Here is a 17860-nt window from a genome sequence, read left to right as displayed (position 1 = left end):
ACAGGGGAGCGTGCGGCATGGTCCACTCCCCTGCAATGTATGATGCATTTACTTTCATTTTCAAATTCCCCACCGGGAGCCCTGAATAGCCGGTACTGAGGAGCCATTCGGGGCTCCCGGCGGGGTTTTCATATAGAAGTCTAGCCCCCGCAGCGCATTTATATATGTTCCCCCCGCAGCGCATTTATATATGTCAACAAAGTAGAGACAGCGATCGGCACTACTTAGACAGGCTGTCAGTCTCGGATTCAATAAGTCCGTACCGAGTGCTGGATAAACAACTGAGTGGTTACCCAAAAGCGGTTGACACAAACACCGATCTTCGGTGCTCTGCCCCCTTACAGTGTACTGTGAACATTAACCAAGGAAGGCTGTAAAGAAGAAAATAGGAGGAGCACTCGCAAATCATCCGGTCTCAGTTGCGGTGCAGAGGTTTTCTTTATTCAGGTGCTGTACGGAACAAGCTGGACGCCAGGAGCGCCGGTGTTACAGGTAAGCGTCTTTCATGCTAACAGACAGGCGCTTCTTCAGACCACACCCCCTTGGCCACCTGACTCAGGTATAAACACCTACCTGATCACGTGAGCCAAGGGGGGGCGTGTTAACACAAACTAAGTTAAAAACAAAACACCGGCAACCTCTTAAAAAACACAGTGCTCAGAAAACTATAAAAAGACTATAAAAAGACGCTCATATCTAACCTATCATTGAGCCCAAGGTTGCCCTGGGCATTTGTCCTCAAAATCCATCTTCCTTCTTTTTGAAGAATTATCTTTCTTGTGTCCGCTCCAGCAGCAGGGTAAACCCGCTCAATGCCACAAAAACGCATTGCTGCGATGTCACCACCGTGACAATCGCGCATATGGGCAATCAGCCGGGGCCATCCTTTGCGCGTCCTGATTGAGTTGGCATGCTACCTCAAATGTACATTGATTGCGCGTGTCGTGCAACCGATGTAAAATCTATTGCAACTGCAGCGGACGCAATAGATAACATTCTTTGTTCTGCAACACATGAAATCCCTGCACACAATGTCTACTCCCCACAAAGTTATGTACTTATCTGAGCAAAAATACCTACACCAGTTGCAACTTCCGCAACTAAAATTACCTTTCGGTTTATCTGTATTTAACCAGTTAGTACTGGGAGACACATTTTTCAATGCACTGCTCACCAAAATACTGCTGAGATTTCAAATTTTTTTTAAAGTTATGAGGGGTGGGGCATCAATGAATGGCTGCAAATCTGGGTCGTTCTGCAAGAGGCTCCAATTATCCCTGATGGCTTTTTTGATTTTAAGGGCTTCTGGGCTGTAAGTAAAAGCAAAAGAAAAGCGACCCTGCTGCTTGGGTTGGATGTTAGGTTTCTTTTTTCTTAAGAGGGTCTCCCGTTGTAATACTGAAGCCTTGGCCCGAGCAACATCTAGAACTTCCTTCGGATACCCCCTATTTAGCAGCCTGGCATACAACTCGCCAGCCTGCACCTCGAAATCCCCCACCTGTGAATTGATCCTCTTAAGTCGTACGAACTGTCCATAAGGGACAGCTCGTTTTACATGATCCGGGTGGTAGCTCTCGAAGTGCAGCAACGAGTTGCATGCCGTGGGTTTACGGTATCCCTGGGTGGTAATTGTACCGTTCTCAATGCTAACCTTTACATCAAGAAATTCTAGGTCGGGGTCTCCGACCTTCCAGGTGAAATTGAGGTTCATGTCCTTTTCATTGTTCAGGGCGGAGACGAAGTCCACAAAGGTGAACTTCCTCCCCGCCCACACAATCAAAACGTCATCCACAAACCGATGATATTGGACAATATTTCCAATATACCTGTTTTCATCGGTGAGGATGTAGCGTTTTTCAAAGCCTGCCACATAAAGGTTTGCCAAAGTGCAGGCGACCGGGGTCCCCATCGCGACCCCACTGGTCTGCGTATACCAGATGTTATTAAACTTAAAGGAGTTGCATGACATAATAAACTTAAGGGAGTCACATATAAAATTCACATACTCAACGCTTTTTTCAGAGTACTCTAGAAAGCCCCTGATCACCTCAACACTTTTCTCCTGCGGAATACTAGTGTAAAGGCTTTCTATGTCAATAGACACTAGGAGACAGTGTTCAGGGATCACGATGCCCTCCAGTGACCTCAAGAAGTCGTTGGTATCCCTTACTAGTGCTGGAATCTCTTTCAACAGGGGATGGAGGAGCCAGTCGATAAACTGGAATAAAGGTTCTGTTAGAGTCCCCACCCCGAAGCTTTCTAGAGTACTCTGAAAGAAGCGTTGACTATGTGAATTTTATATGCGAATCCCTTAAGTTTATTATTTCATGCAACTCCTTTAAGTTTAATAACATCTGGTATACGCAGACCAGTGGGGTCCCGATGGGGACCCCGGTCACCTGCACTTTGGCGAACCTTTATGTGGCAGGCTTTGAAAAACGCTACATCCTCACCGATGAAAACAGGTATATTGGAAATATTGTCCAATATCATCGGTTTGTGGATAACGTTTTCATAGTGTGGGCGGGGACGGGGTCCACCTTTGTGGACTTCGTCTCCGCCCTGAACAATGAAAACAACATGAACCTCAAGTTCACCTGGAAGGTCGGAGACCCCGACCTAGAATTTCTTGATGTAAAGGTTAGCATTGAGAACGGTACAGTTACCACCCAGGGATACCGTAAACCCACGGCATGCAACTCCCTGCTGCACTTTGAGAGCTACCACCTGGATCATGTAAAACGAGCTGTCCCTTATGGACAGTTCGTACGACTTAAGAGGATCAATTCACAGGTGGGGGATTTTGAGGTGCAGGCCGGCAAGTTGTATGCCAGGTTGCTAAGTAGGGGGTATCCGAAGGAAGTTCTAGATGTTGCTCGGGCCAAGGCCTCAGTATTACAACGGGAGACCCTCTTAAGAAAAAAGAAACATAACATCCAACCCAAGCAGCAGGGTCGCTTTTCTTTTGCTTTTACTTACAGCCCAGAAGCCCTTAAAATCAAAAAAGCCATCAGGGATAATTGGAGCCTCTTGCAGAACGACCCAGATTTGCAGCCATTCATTGATGCCCCACCCCTCATAACTTTAAAAAAATGTAGAAATCTCAGCAGTATTTTAGTGAGCAGTGCATTGAAAAATGTGTCTCCTAGTACTAACTGGTTAAATACAGATAAACCGAAAGGTAATTTTAGTTGCGGAAGTTGCAACTGGTGTAGGTATTTTTGCTCAGATAAGTACATAACTTTGTGGGGAGTAGACATTGTGTGCAGGGATTTCATGTGTTGCAGAACAAAGTATGTTATCTATTGTGTCCGCTGCAGTTGCAATAGATTTTACATCGGTTGCACGACACGCGCAATCAATGTACATTTTAGGGAGCATGCCAACTCAATCAGGACGGGCAAAGGATGACCCCGGCTGATTGCCCATATGCGCGATTGTCACGGTGGTGACATCGCAGCAATGCGTTTTCGTGGCATTGAGCGGGTTTACCCTGCTGCTGGAGCGGACACAAGAAAGATAATTCTTCAAAAAGAAGGAAGATGGATTTTGAGGACAAATGCCCAGGGCAACCTTGGGCTCAATGATAGGTTAGATATGAGCGTCTTTTTATAGTCTTTTCATAATTTACTGAGCACTGTGTTTTTTAAGAGGTTGCCGGTGTTTTGTTTTTAACTTAGTTTGTGTTAACACGCCCCCCCTTGGCTCACGTGATCAGGTAGGTATTTATACCTGGGTCAGGTGGCCAAGGGGGTGTGGTCTGAAGAAGCGCCTGTCTGTTGGCGTGAAAGACGCTTAACTGTAACACCGGCGCTCCTGGCGTCCAGCTTGTTCCGTACAGCACCTGAATAAAGAAAACCTCTGCACCGCAACTGAGACCGGGTGATTTGTGAGTGCTCCCCCTATTTTTTTCTTTACAGCCTTCCTTGGTTAGCATTTATATATGTTCCCCTTGCAGCGCTATCATAAGCCCCCGGCAGCACTATGAATGAAAAGTATTCTAGAGCAGCACATCTGGCCGGCGCGATGTGCTGCTGAAAGATTAATTGTCATTCACAGCGCTGCAGCACCATCTGTATATAGATGTGCTGCAGGGATCAGACATATATCCATATGTCTGGCCTCAACAGCGCTTCTATAACCATATGCCTTTGCAGCGCTATGAATGAAAAGTATTCTAACAGCAGCGCATTTGGCCGGCGCAATCCACTGCTTAAAGAATACTGCGAGGCAAGATATATAGAAGCGCTGTGGTGGCAAGATATATATAGAAGTAATATGGGGGCCAGATATATTCTATGTATCTTTCCCCACCACAGCGCTGCTATTTGAAAACCCCACCGGGAGCCCTGAAGGGCTCCTCAGTACCGGCCATTCAGGGCTCCCTGCGGGGAATTTAAAAATTAATGTAAAATACATCGTACATTGCAGGGGAGTGGAGCATGCCGCCCGCTCCCCTGTTTAATAACTTCTGATCGCATCAGGTCTCAGAAGTGAAACACAGTGCGATCAATCCCTCAGCCGTTGTAGTAAAAACACTAATGTAGCCTCCACAGCCAGGGAGCTACTACTCCCATCATGGAAACAAGTCTGTTCCATGATGGGAGTAGTAGTAGTCCCGGTTGTGGGAGTCTGTAGGCAGAGGTGTTAAAACGGCCTTACATGAGGGATGTGATAAAGGGTCTTAACGGATGAATACGCTTATTATGTTGACAGATGTTATTCAGCCGTTAGCACCCGTTATTTCATTCGTTATTATACATCTGTTTTTACACAGAAAACGGATGTTTAATAACGGATGAATGCTCATAGTGTGAAAGGAACCTTAGATAGCAATTTTTAGCTTACACTTTTATTTTAAAAAATTAACAAAAATGCAACTGGAAATTAAAATGTAATTGTTGTGAAGTCTTTACTGTATAAGAGTGAATAATGGGAAGCAGATATTATGGGACAACAATTTTCATGCCCATAGGGGTTGTTACCCAGTTTTTTTTTTTTTAAATGATACTTCAGTTCCAATCTCCTGTACAATTTACTACATGGGCAATAGAGTTACCAAAGAAAATGTACCACCCAGCATGCTCTGGCATGTCTGACAGGAGATTGACTTTTTAAAGCACCCTTTCAATTCCAATGTTTTCAACAAACTTTGAATAAATTAATAGTAAAGGCAAATATAAGAAACTTTGTAATATGTATCCTCTTGTTAAAGAAAATGACCTTTTCTCCACTTGTAAGCCCACTTTCTTGCTCTCTTCTAAACGTATCATTCCTTTCGCAAACCTGCTCAATTCTGTCCTTAGAAGGCTATCGACTCTAATGAAACAGATTGAGCATTGAACCTGGGAGTGAAGCACACTGCTGCATACTTCTCTCAGCTGCACTGAGACCCTGATCAATTCAAATGCAACGCGTTTCACCGCGCTTGCGCGACTTCATCAGGCATAACAAACAGGATAAGGAAGGGGCTTTAAATACAGAATAATATTAACCCATTCGGGACATATCACATCGTTTCAGAATATTAACCCATTCAGGGCACATAAAATCATTTGAAGACTTTTAAAAGTGTATATTTGGCTTATTCAGGACAAATAATGTGCAAAGGACAAATATCCCCGTGCCAATATATAAAAAAAATGATACAGAATAAATTACAACAAACCTATAATGAATATATTTTATTGTTTAGTGGACGCGCGGGCATATGCGCAAAAAAGATGATATATTACTAAAAATTAATATGAATAAATAATCATAAAAAACATAAATATTGTCAAATAAAATAATAAAGTTATTTTTGTTTTTTATTTTTTGTTATTTAAACACCTTTGTGATGCAAACAGCATTTCTAATGTGAAAGTGTTTTTGAGATCAGTATAGAAAATATACAAAAATCTGGAAATTCTGAATAGAACCTTACAGTATGTAATAATAACTGAAGATGAAAGAAATAATAAATAAAACATTTTAATAGTTACAATCTCCCCCCCAGGTCATGCAGTCCCTGAAAGGAAATCTGTCATCAGAATCACCCGCACTAAACCTGTTACACAGGCTTGTAGTGCGGGTGATCCTGATTAAAACGCTCCTTACCTGGTTAAAAATGGTTGAGCGCTTCTTAAGATATCTATATTTTTAGTTTTCTGTTATTCCCTGGCTTGGGACTCAGTGGGAGGTGTTATCATCTGGGACTCGGCCACACGTCATTATAGCTGGGCGGAGCTGCCGCCCGGCTCATGAATATTCATGAACTTATCCTCGCGGCCCTCCCCACCAGACCTAGAAAAAGGAGTTAGACTACGAGGATAAGTTCATGAATATTCATGAGCCGGGCAGCAGCTCCGCCCAGCTATAATGACGTGTGGCTGAGTCCCAGATGATAACACCTCCCACTGAGTCCAAAGCCAGGGAATAACAGAAAACTAAAAATATAGATATCTTAAGAAGCGCTTAACCATTTTTAACCAGGTAAGGAGCGTTTTAATCAGGATCACCCTCACTACAAGCCTGTGTAACAGGTTTAGTGCGGGTGATTCTGATGACAGATTTCCTTGAAGTCTTCGTACCCATTCAGGTGGCAGACACACTCCCTTAAATACTTAGGAGTCCAAGTACCTAGAGACCACACTGACACATACCGTTTTAACTTCTCCCCACTCCTACAAACGCTGCGCTCTGACCTGGCCAGATTGGAGCGCAGAGACTTCTCTTGGCTGGGCAGGATTAACATTTTGAAAATGAATGTGCTTTCATGCCTAATCTACCTCTTCTCATGTATACCATTTTACCTGCCCCGCACCTTTTTCCTAGAGGTCTCTGCAGTCCTGTCTGGCTTCGTCTGGGCCCGGCGCCACTCCCGCCTAGCTAGACAGATCTTGGTAAGGAAAAAGAAAGATGGTGGTCTGGCACTTCCAGACCTGACCTCTCATTACCTGGCCACGGTCCTCACTAGAGTACTGGATGGTTTCCACCACAGACCTGACAAGCAGGGGGTGACTTTTGAAAGTAGAGCCATGCAAGTGGACGTTAAATCCTTGTTATGGACGCCTAGTCTCCTGACTGCTGGGAAGGTCCTCCCTGACTTGCCCCCAATTGCAGCTTCTGTACTTAAAACATACAAGTCCTACTTGGCACGCCTGCAATTTCTCTCTTCCCCTGGGCCACTGACCCCACTCTTTGGCAACCCAGTTTTCCCGCCTGCTCAGCACTCCCATGTCTTCTTATCCCTCAATAGAGATGAAACCCCCACATTCCAAGACCTGATGACCCTGACGGCTCTGAAACCCATATCTGACCTGTCCCACGACTCCCCTCACTCTATGGTGAAGGTTTTTCAATAAGCCCAACTTACACACTTCTATGCATCACAGAGAGTTCGATTGGCCCTACACAGGCCTCTCACGCCCTTTGAAATTCTGTGTACCTCTTCCACCCCAGTACTTAAATCTGTCAGCACACTCTACACACATCTCCTTGCAACCACTTCTGTGACACCCATTTCCTTTTGCTCGGCATGGAAGAGAGAGCTGGGTAGCATTATTACAACCTTGGAATGGAGAAGTGCCTTTACATGGTGCCACCAGTCTTCTGTGTCGTGCAAAAATCACAAAACCAACTACAAGATACTCACAAGGTGGTATCGTGTCCCTTTGCTGCTTGCTAGAATTTATCTGGGGGCCCCTGATGTATGTTGGCGATGCGGTGAACCAGGTGGCACCATGTCGCACATATGGCTAACCTGCCCTGCATTAAATTCGTTCTGCACTCAGGTCCTGGATATTATGTCCAGGCTGACTTCCTTCGTGATCCCCAAAAACCCTAAGTTAATCTTACTATGCATTCTCCCGGACCGAGTGCCCAAGTCGTCCTCGAGATTGCTTCACTTCCTCCTACTGTGATTCCAAGGTTGTGGAAATAATCAGTTCCCCCCATGGTCTCGACCTGGCTCAAAGAAGTTTCTCACCTACACTCCTGGCCGACTCCCATAAACAGCTAGATCGCTATCACAGTATATGGAGGCCCTGGTCAGAGTTCATATCCTAGACCGACTTTGAAACCCTGTACATCACCACACAGTCTCATAACCTACTGTCTTCTGCCACTCCCTGAATATTAGTTTCATTACCTTCGACGCCCTCGTACTGGCTGCCTGGGTGACCCTGATGTTCGTACCCTGCCTGGAAGCCTCTGGATTGCTGGTCTTGCTCTCCCTCTCTCTCACCTCTATCTCTGCTCCCCTTCCTCTCTTTCTTCCATCTCTTTTCTGTTACTCCTCACCTATGTTTTCTCCCATCCCTTTCCTCCTCCTCCTACTGCCATTTGTTGTTCATTACCACATGTATCCCTGCCTGGGACATAATCTCTGGTAGATCATTGCAAGACTTTTTGTACTTGTCCCCTGAGTAATGTGACTTCGCCCTGTGGTGACTTAAGTCTGCATACCTCTAGCCCCCTCGCTGAACTAACCTCTCTTACAGGTTTAGGGATTGCTTCCTGATTCCCCTTCATATGACATTATTGTTAGACTGGAACTCTCGAGGGAAAAGTCATGATCCTGAAGTACTCTTATGCCTTTGTTTCTGTTATGTTGAATATTGGTGACACTCCTGCTACATGTGTTGTTTCTAGTGTTGTGCAGCATAGGCCATATTCGAATTTGCGATATTTCGCGAATATATGGATGAATATTCGTCATATATTCGCTAAATTCGCATATTCGTAATATTTGCATTATATTTTCGCATATGCGAAAGTTTGCATAAGCGAAAATTAGCACAAGCGGAAATTAGCATATGCGAAAATTAACATATGCTAATTTTCCCATATGCGAAAATTAGTACACCAGTCTCACACAGTAGTACTAGAGCCTTCTTTAGACCACACAAGCTGGAAGCAGAAAGGGATGATCACTGTGATGTGTACTGTGAAAAAATAAAAATAAACAATATTCGTAATTACGAATATTTAGTGCTATATTCGCGAATTCGAGCAACACTAGTTGTTTCCAACCGGCAAAATATGCTGTTGTTGTTTATTACTGAAAAATTTTGTATAATTTTTATTGTGAAAAAAAAATAAAAAATTATAATAATAATAAATAAAAATGAAAATAAAAATGATAATAAAAATGAAAATAAATATAAATAAAAATGAAAATTTAAATAAATAGAAATAAAAATAGCAATAAAAATGAATATAAATATAAAAAATATAAAATATAATATATAAAAATAAAAATAAATGAAAAATAGAAAATGAGATATTTATATGTGTACAACATCACCAGGTTAGGTGTAAATGATAATAAATCGAAAGGAACAATCTTCTTTTTTGTGAAATTCTATACAGTTTATTTTAGAGCACAATATTTTCACTTTCAATGATATTATTTACAGGCAGACCAAAGGCTGTGCCATGGGGACTCGTTTCGCCCGGAGTTATGCTAATTTGTTTATGGGTCGATTTGAGTCCCACCACATGGCACAGCCCTCCCCTTTTTTTCATCATATTTTTTTATTTACCGGTAAAAGATATTGAAGATTTATTTTTTATTTGGACAGGTAGCCAATCAGAGGCAGAAGATTTTGTTAGTTATTTAAATTTGAACATATGGGGGTTACAATTTACCCTACATTTTTCACATACAGTAATTCTATTCCTAGACCTTGAAATCATGAAATCTGAGAATACGGTAATCAAATTATTACACGCACATATTTCAAACAAATAGATGTCAATAGTTTTTTAAGTTTATCCCAATTGGTAAAAAAATGTGCCATACGGCCAATATGTCCGCATCAGGAAAAATTGTACAACAGATGCGGATTTTAAAACGCAATCCACGATATTACAGGGACATTTTCTTGATAGGGGATACCACAAGAAATTATTAAACACAGCCTACAATAAAGTAAAGATTAAGAAACAAATAACAAATAAAACGAAAATAAAAAATGCTAGTTCAGATAAGGAAAATAAATTTAAATATAATTTTATCACTAATTTCAATAATAGCGCTAATGAAATTAAAAAGAAAAATTGGCCTATTATTCTAGCCGACCCCGTATTAAGAGAGATTGTTCCAAATTCCCCAAATATTATATTATATTATACAAAAAATAAAAAAAATATTCTGGCACCTAGTAGACTCAAAAAAGCCAATTTTGTGGCGGATAAAGAGGTGACAATATGAAAGGGATGCGTCCCTTGTAATAAAAATTGATGTCTTTGCTGTGGTATGATTCAGGGCATCAGGATTGAGAGTTTAACTTCGTTTCAAACAAAAAAAACTTTTTTTTATAAAAGATCTGGTGGACTGTGGTACACAGTTTGCAATCTATCTTCTGACATGCAGTTGCAGTTTTCAATACGTGGGTCGCACCATACAGACGGTGCGATCCCATATGTGCAAACGCAGATCGAATATAAAAAAAATGTTGTTACATAGTGTCTCACAGCATTTTTTGATTATTCATAAGGGCGATATGAGCGCTTTACATCTAACTATATTAGAACATATTCCTGAAGACAGTCCTAACCGGTTCCAACGTTTAATCAATAGAGAATCCTTTTGGATTGACAAACTCGTCACATTGATCCCTCACGGATTAAATGAGACGATTGAAAATGTTGAGTGAATACTACCCTGGTGCTCTGTTCACACCCAGCAATTTTTTTCTATTTTTACTGTATTTTACTGTACTATATGTAGTTTATATTATTATTTATTTTTCTTTTTTCCTTTATATTATATTTTATTATTCTGTTAAATGTTTTGTATATTAATATTTTGTTTTATTATTATTATAATTTTTGTCCCAAGTTTCCTCTAGACGTGGACGCACACACATATGGGTATTTCGATTTATTATCATTTACACCTAACCTGGTGATGTTGTACACTTATAAATATCTCATTTTCTATTTTTCATTTTTTTTAAATATTATATTTTATATTTTTTTATATTCATTTTAATTTTTATTTATATTTATTTTATTTTCATTTTAATTTTTATTATTATTTTTATTTTCATTTTTATTTATTATTATTATTATTATTTTTTATTTCTTTCATCTTCAGTTATTATTATATACTGTAAGGTTCTATTCACACTCATTGTGAATTTCCAGACCTTTGTATATTTTCTATACTGATCTCAAAAATACTTTTTCACATTTGAAATGCTGTTTGCATCACAAAGGTGTTTAAATAATAAAAAATACAAAACAAAAACAACTTTATTATTTTATATGGCAATATTTATGTTTTTTTATGATCATTTATTCATATTCATTTTTAGTAATATATCATCTTTTTTGCGCATATGCCCACGCGTCCGCTAAACAATAAAATATATTCATTATAGGTTTGTGGTAATTTATTCTGCACAATTTTTTTATATATTGGCACAGGGATATTTCTCCCTTGCACATTATTTGTCCTGAATACGCCAAATATACACTTTTAAATGTCTTCAAATTATTTTATCTGCTCTGAATGGGTTAACTTTCTGAAACAATGTGATGTGGCCCAAATGGGTTAATATTATTCTGTATTTAAAGCTCCTTCCTTATCCTGTTTGTCATACCTGATGAAGCTGTGCAAGCACGGTGAAACTCGTTGCATTTGAATAAATCTTTTTACCTACCGGACATGTCCGATCTTGGTCAACACCGACATCCCCCACCGCCCTGTGGAAGTCTTCAACTGCCGTGTCTTGTTAAGGTCAGGGAGGCTGCAGACCAGGTTTATCCATTGTTGTGTGTGATCTCACACAACCGCCTTTGTAAGGGTCTGTTACTACATTAACCTGAACCTTACAGTGGCGATTTTACACTATGGAGCGCTCTTCTCCTCTGTTTTAGTTTCAATGATAACTTTTGGCATGTCTGCGTGACATGTCAGAATTTTTTTTATTACACGATAGTAACACTTTAAGGAGACTATGTAAATGAGTTGTCTAGAGACATTATATATATATATATATATATAAAGCAGTGGTTGATAAAAATAAAAAATAAGTTATACTCACCTACCCCAGTCCCCCGCTTGTCACTGCTACTTCCTGCTACTGAGATGAGTTACCTAGCAGGAACCAGGGTAGGTGAGTATAATTTTTTTTATACAACCCCAGTATAAAAATTGAATGTCCCCACACAATTCCTTTTATATATATATATATATATATATATATATATATATATATATATATATGACACACCTTCTCATTCAGAGTTTTCTTTATTTTCATGACTATGAAAATTGTAGATTCACACTGAAGGCATCAAAACTATGAATTAACACATGAGGATTTATATACATAACAAAAAAGTGTGAAAATATGTCATATTCTAGGTTCTAGCCACCTTTTGCTTTGATTACTGCTTTGCATACTCTTGGCATTATCTTGATTAGCTTCAAGAGTTAGTGACCTGAAATGGTTTTCCAACAGTCTTAAAGGAGTTCCCCAATTTTGAATACATTTCCAACAGTGTCACCAGCAAAGCACCCGCACACCATCACACCTCCTCCTCCACACCAGCACACCTGTGAAGTGAAAACCATTTCAGGTGACTACCTCTTGAATCTCAACAAGAGAATTCCAAGAGTGTGCAAAGCAGTAATCAAAGCAAAAGGTGGCTACTTTGAAGAACCTAGAATATGAAATATTTTCAGTTGTTTCACACTTTTTTGTTATGTATATAATTCCACATGTGTTAATTCATAGTTTTAATGCCTTCAATGTGAATCTACAATTTTCATAGTCATGAAAATAAAGAAAACTCTGAATGAGAAGGTGTGTCCAAACTTTTGGTCTGTACTGCATATATGCAGAAAATGTATGTATGTACTCTATATGTATATTCCAGCATCATTTCCAAATGGCTGAAGATATTTCTATGAAACTTGGTACACATATTACTTACATGTCAACTAAAGACATAGTAGATTTACTTTTTAGGTAATTTTTATTGAGAATTTTTCAATTAACCTCTTAAGGAAGCAGGGCGTATCTGTACGCCCTGCGCCCGATCCCGGTGTTTAAAACCGGGTCACGCATCACACCGGGTCGGTCTCGGCTGCTATTCATAGCCGGGACCCTGGGCTAACAGCGTGCGGCACCGATCGTTGTGCCGCGCGCTATTAACCCTTCAGACGCGGCGATCAAAGTTGATCGCCACACTGAAAATGAAAGTAAACGCTTCCCGCCAGCTCAGTCGGGCTGATCGGGACTATCGTGATAAAATCCCGATGTCCTGATCAGCTAGGACGCGAGCGGAGGTCCCCTTACCTTGCTCCGTTGCGTCCGATCGGCGTTTGATTGCTCCAAGTCTGAGCTACAGGCTTGAGCAATCGAGCCCCTATCTTGCTGATCCATGCAAAGCTATGGCTATGCAGGAATCACAGTAAATGATCAGTGTGTGCAGTGTTATAGGTCCCCTATAGGAGCTATAACACTACAAAAAAAAAAGTGAAAAAAAAAGTTAACAAAGGTCATTTAACCCCTTCCCTAATAAAAGTTTTAATCACCCCCCCTTTTCCCATAAAAAAAAAAAGGTGTAAATAAAAATAAACATATGTGGTATCGCCGCGTGCGTAAATGTCAGAACTATAAAAATATATTCTTAATTAAACCGCACGATCAATGGCGTACGCGCAAAAAAATTCCAAGGTCCAAAATAGCGTATTTTGGTCACTTTTTATATCATAAAAAATGGAATAAAAAGCGATCAAAAAGTCAATGCAAAAATGGTACCGCTAAAAACTTCAGAACACGGCGTGAAAAAATGAGCCCTCATACCGGCCTGTACGCAAAAAATTTTAAAAAGTTATAGGGGTCAGAAGATAACTATTTTAAATGTATACATTTTCCTGCATGTAGTTATGATTTTTTTCAGGAGTACAACAAAATCAAACCTATATAAGTAGGGTATCATTTTAACTGTAAAATAAAGATAAGGTGTTATTTTTACAAAAAAATACACTGCGTAGAAACGGAAGCCCCCAAATGTTACAAAATTAAATTTTTCGTCAATTTTGTCGCACAATGATTTTTTTTTTCCATTTCGCCGTGGATTTTTTGGTAAGATGACTAATTTCACTGCAAAGTTGAATTGGTGGTGCAAAAAATAAGCTATCATATGGAATTTTATGTGCAAAATTGAAAGCGTTATGATTTTTAGAAGGTGATGAGTTAAAAATGAAAATGCAAAAACGGAAAAACACTGAGTCCTTAAGGGGTTACAGTTAAAGATTTTTTTTTAAATGTTTAAGAACAATTAAACAATGCTGAAATTGCCAGGGATTGTCGTGCATAGAATAGTTAGCATGGGGGACAGGATATGGGGGCAAGAGTGTCATTTTTGCTTTTTCTCCCACAAGGTTGAGGTAGGGAAACCAGGCAATGTTGGGTACTCTGCTAGTGTACACTATAATGTACTGAAAAAGATTAAGTAGGATAGAATAGTAAAAAAAAAATTGTGCCATTGTTGTTTTTTATTTTTATTTTTATTTTTTTTACTGAGTTCACCATGTGGTATAAATAGTAAGTTAATGTATTCTACTTGTCAGTACGATTACAGAGATACCAAATTTGTAGATGTTTACTACGTAAAAAAACATATTTGTTTTTATCTGCTTTGTGTTACATTTTGAGACCCATAACTTTTTAGATCCTGTGGCAAAGCTTTGTGAGAGATTGATATTTACAGATTCAAATTTATTTCATTGCAGTTTCATGTAATGGGCCAACACAAAATATTACATGGAGTTCAAAATTATTTACAAATATACAGTGTTGAGTGCATATGTACTCCCCCTTTACTGTGAAACACCTTACAATGATCTGGCACACACAACTGCCTTTCCAAGTCACATTATTAGTAAATATGGTCTACCTGTCTGCAATCTAATCTCAGTACAAATACACCTGTTCTATGTAGGTCTTACAGTTTTTTTTTTTAGAGCAAATAGCAACATGAAGACCAAGGAGCTCACCAAAAAAGGTCAGGGGTAAAGGGGTTGTGAAGAAGTACAAAGCAAGGTTAGGTTATGAAAAATATCCCAAGCGTTAAACATCTCATTAAGCACCATAAAATTGATAACCAGAAAATAGAAAGAATATGGATACAACTGCTAACCTACCACGGCAAGGCCATCCACCTAAACTAGGCATGGAGAAAAGTATTCAGAAAAGCAACTAAGAGGCCCTTGGTAACACTGGAGGATTTGCAAAGATCAACAACTGAGGTGGTCTGAGAATCTGTCTATAGGACAACTATTAGTCGTGTACTTTACAAATCTGTCATTTATTGAAGAGTGCCAGGAAGAAAGCTGTTGATGAAAGTGAGCCACAAGAAATCCCATTTGGAGTTTGCCACAAGTCATGTCACAGCAAACATGTGAAAAAAGGTGCTCTAAACTTTTTGCCTATCACCCTGAGCACACCAGGGGATGAGGGGATATTTTTTTTCAGCAGGCACAATGAAACTGGTCAGAATTGATGGAAAGATGGTTGTAGCCAAATACAGGGCAATCCTTGAAGACATTCTGATGCAGTCTGCAAAAGACTTGAAACTGGGATTGAGGTTCATTTTCCAGCAGGGCAATGACCCTAAAACATACAGAATGACAATGGCCAAGTGAACGCCAATTGAGAATCTATGGCAAAACTTGAAAATTGCTGTTTGCAGATGGTCTCCATCCAATTTGACTTGAGTTTTAGCATTTTTGCTAAGAAGAATGGACAAACATTTCCATCTCTAGATGGGCAAAGCTGGTAGAGACATACCCCAAAAAGCTTGCCGCTATAATTGCAGCAAAATGGGGTTCAACCAAGCATTAACTGGGTGAATACTTATTCATCCAACAGATGTCAACTTCTTTCTTTTTTTTTCTTTTTTTAATTATTTTATTATTGTTTGTGTCACAACAAAAGTTATTTTGTACCTTCAAAATATTATGCGTGTTGTTTTAGTCAATTGGTAAACATCTATGTAAGGCTGCTTTCACACTATAGAATAATGCATGCACTATTTTTCCCGTTACTTTCTCCTGTCACAAAATAACCTCCGCTACTAATAACGGGCTATGACAGGTTAAAAGGGGTAATGTAAAAATCCCATAGACTATAATGGGATTTTGTAACAGACTTTTAACGGCCGTTTTTAATGGTTTTGTTAACGGGTCATTATAACGGATCTTTAAAGGGTTATTCAAGGAATTTTATTTGACTATGCTACAGGGGCTGTAAAGTTAGTGTAGTTCATAATATACAGGGTGGGCCATTTATATGGATACACCTTAAAAAAATGGGAATGGTTGGTGATATTAACTTCCTGTTTGTGGCACATTAGTATATGTGAGGGGGGAAACTTTTCAAGATGGGTGGTGACCATGGTGGCCATTTTGAAGTCAGCCATTTTGAATCCAACTTTTTGTTGTTTCAATAGGAAGAGGGTCATGTGACACATCAAACTTATTGGGAATTTCACAAGAGAAACAATGATGTGCTTAGTTTTAACTTAACTTTATTCTTTCATGAGTTGTTTACAAGTTTCTAACTACTTGTGTTTCTAAAATGTGTTTCATGTGCTGCTAATTGTGTTGGATTGTCAATGCAATCCTCTTCTCCCACTCTTCACACAACAGGAGAAATGCTAGCACAGGCTTCCAGTATCCGTAGTTTCAGGTGCTGCACATCTCGTATCTTCACAGCATAGACAATTGCCTTCAGATGACCCCCAAATATAAAAGTCTAAGGGGGTCAGATCGGGAGACCTTGGGGGCCATTCAACTGGCCCACGATGACCAATCCACTTTCCAGGAAACTGTTCATCTAGGAATGCTCGGACCTGACAGCCATAATGTGATGGTCACCATCTTGCTGGAAAAACTCAGGGAAGGTGCCAGCTTCAGTGCATAAAGAGGGAAACACATCATCATAGCAATCGTAGCAATTTCCCATATCCAGTGGCCTTGAGGTTTCCATTGATGAAGAATGGCCCCACTATCTTTGTACCACACCATACCATCAATTTTTGTGTTCCAACAGTCTTGGAGGGATCTATCCAATGTGGGTTAGTGTCAGACCAATAGCGGTGGTTTTGTTTGTTAACTTCACCATTCACATAAAAGTTTGCCTCATCACTGAACAAAATCTTCTGCGTAAACTGAGGGTCCTGTTCCAATTCTTATTTTGCCCATTCTGCAGCACGTGAAACTACGGATACTGGAAGCCTGTGCTAGCATTTCTCTTGCGGTGTTGCTATCAGTGTGTGAAGAGTGGGAGAAGAGGGTTGCATTGACAATCCAACACAATGGGCAGCACATTGAACACATTTTATAAGTGGTCAGAAACTTGTAAATAACGAATGAAAGAATAAAGTTACGTTAAAACCAAGCACATCATTGTTTTTCTAGTGAAATTCCCAATAAGTTTGATGTGTCACATGACCCTCTTCCTATTGAAAAAACAATAGCTGGATTCAAAATGGCCGACTTCAAAATGGCCACCATGGTCACCACCCATCTTGAAAAGTTTTCCCCCTCACATATACTAATGTGCCACAAACAGGAAGTTAATATAACCAACCATTCCCATGTTATTAAGGTTTATCCCTGTAGTGTCTGTACCTGTGTGTGATGGTTTTCTCACAATTCTTCTGTGATTTTCACCCCAATATTTATTTTTAACAGTATACAAAATGGCTATTGTCTCAGATTTTTCCCAGGTTGCAATGTGGCCGAGACCTGACTCATTAGTCAGCTGATGACAGGGAGCCTGTCTGCTTCAATGGGTGGAGGGATCGCTTGGTGGGAGAGAGATCAATCTGCAACTAATGCAACAGCTGT

At 39.8% G+C, this 17860-nt stretch overlaps 1 protein-coding gene across 3 annotated transcripts in view; it reads left to right on the top strand.

Moving 5' to 3' along the window:
- Positions 1 to 17860, top strand: part of C5H8orf34 (chromosome 5 C8orf34 homolog) — a 355582-nt gene that overhangs the window by 200327 nt on the left and 137395 nt on the right. The window lies entirely within an intron of this gene.

Source organism: Hyla sarda, chromosome 5 (assembly GCF_029499605.1).
Source record: "Hyla sarda isolate aHylSar1 chromosome 5, aHylSar1.hap1, whole genome shotgun sequence".
In the NCBI taxonomy this organism is placed as follows: Eukaryota; Metazoa; Chordata; class Amphibia; order Anura; family Hylidae; genus Hyla; species Hyla sarda.
This window is presented reverse-complemented; position numbering and strand designations above follow the sequence as displayed.